Source organism: Macaca thibetana, chromosome 5 (genome assembly GCF_024542745.1).
Source record: "Macaca thibetana thibetana isolate TM-01 chromosome 5, ASM2454274v1, whole genome shotgun sequence".
Lineage (NCBI taxonomy): Eukaryota > Metazoa > Chordata > Mammalia > Primates > Cercopithecidae > Macaca > Macaca thibetana.
The window spans coordinates 136041708-136044067 of NC_065582.1; positions in this window are offsets into that span (position 1 = coordinate 136041708).

A 2360-nucleotide genomic window follows, 5' to 3' on the forward strand; every position below is an offset into this window, starting at 1 on the left:
ATCATCCCAATACCAAAACCTGGCAGAGACACAACAAAAAAAGAAAACTTCAGGCCAATATCTCTGATGAACATCCATGCAAAAATCTTCAATAAAATACTGACAAACTGAATTCAGCAGCACATGAAAAAGCTTATACACCACGATCAAGTTGGCTTCATCCCTGGGATGCAAGGCTGGTTCAACATACACAAATCAATAAACGTAATCCATCATATAATCAGAACCAATGACAAAAACCACATGTTTATCTCAATGGATACAGAAAAGGCCTTCAATAAAATTCAACCTTCATCTCTTTATAAAAGCACGAATCCCATTGCTGGGGAACCATTCTCATGACCTCATTGAAACCTAATTACTTCCCAAAGGCCTCACTTCCAAATGCAATCCCACTGGGGTTTAGTGCATCTATACATGAAATTTTGCGGGACACAAACAGGCAGCCCATAACAGAACTTTTTTTCTTTTTCTTTTTTTAATAGCAAGTGCTCTTGAAATTAAAAGAACGTAAGGAAACATTCTCCAAGCTCCATCACAGATTCCCATAGGGACCAACTAAAAATGGAATATGAATGTGAGGCGAGTGAGCTTAAAAAAAACCTTGAGCACCAATTCCTGTTAGATATGCTTACATTTCTTTAAGGCCCTAGGGGTTTAGGCTGTTGTAATTTTTTAGCACATAATTTTCATAGTGCTATCAATAATGTCTTTATATGTTTCTCATAAACAAAAAATATACATTTGCTGATGAAAGGAGCTGCTAATTTCTTCAAAATAAGACAGGAATCTCAACAATTTCCTTTTAACTTTTAAGCAACAATAAATCAACAAGGCTATCTAAATTCTATGTTTTTTTTTTTTTTTTTTTTTTTTTTGCATTATGCCAGATGCCTTAGTTATGGAAGTATTTTCTCAAAACTCAATTTGTCCTATTAAGGTTACAAAAGGAAGATTTTTATAATGTGCATAGTATTTTTCTCTTCTCTGGTGTCTCAGTTTGCCTTTCTTTGGACCAAGAAAGGTGGTGCTTAAGACTCACAGAGATTACATTTGAGAGTGACATCTTCTTGGGCACTTCAATCCATCACATCAGAGAACCCAATTACCTTAGTAATCATTGACTAACTACTGGTAAGAAAATCTCCAAAATGTTGTCCTTCCAAGCCAAAGTCAAAGTACAAATAAAGCTTCCAACTAACCAAAGCACCCTACAGTTTCAGTCTCCATTTGGAAAGAGATCCTTTAAAAGTCTGCTGCTCTGTTTCGCTTGTTTTCAACAGAAAAACCAATATGGGGCAACAATCGCTCGTTCACTGTGACAAGGTTCTAGTGTTTATAATGACTGCCACATATTGCTGTGCTTACACATTGTATTTCACCCACAGTCTCCCAGAAGAGGAATTCAGAGAGTCAGTCAGGCAGAGTGAGATAATTGAGAGTTCTCTTCATCTAGAATAAAATAAATTCTGGGTGTCTAGGCAGAGAAGGTAGAGCAAGTCTTCCTTAGAAGACGTGTATACCTACAGCTAGAAAAATGGGAATAATAGTACTGACCTCTTTTTGTGGAGATTAAACAATCTAACCTATCTAAAGCACACAACACAGATGGCTACACTGTGATAATACTACTATCACTATTACATGGAGGCCCAAAATAAAGGAGGTCAACATTCCTCTGGTGAGGAAGGTTTCATGGAGTAGAAGACATTTGACCTGGGTCATGAAAAAGAAACAGAGGTTGTCAAAGAGGACCAGAGGGAGAGGAAGAGTCCTGAAAGACAGGGAAGCATGTGCAGAGGCCCAGTAGTTCAGTATGGCTGATGCTAAGTCTGTGTCTGGGGTGTGGGAAAGAGAGAAGCTGAAAATGAGGTTAGCAGGTGGATTAAGATGGCTGAAAATGAGGTTGTGGTGTGGACCTATGTAGTGAGCCTCACAGCATCAAAGGAGTTTGGACCTTAAAATCCTGTACATAAAGATGAAGCTATGAGTCCATCTAAATAGAAACCACATGATCCAAATTGTGTTTCCGAAAGCTCACTATGGAACCTTAAAAAAAATGAATTGGAATGGTGTGAATCTGGAAGAAACCTTAAACCAACATTTATTCATTACTTACTAAGTTCTAGGCACTAGAAAACATGTGTAATAAATTGTCTTTCATTTTAAAGGTCTGGAACATATCTGAGGAGGTATAATATAATGTGTAAATATAGCACAGTTTGATAAGTGTTCTCCTGTAGTTTGACCAGAGTACATAAGAGCACCAGGGAAGGGACAATTAATTCTGCTAGGAAAGTGAGAGTGGGTGTGGGGATCAGGAAAAATTTCCAGGGGAAGTGTCATATTAGCTTCATAAT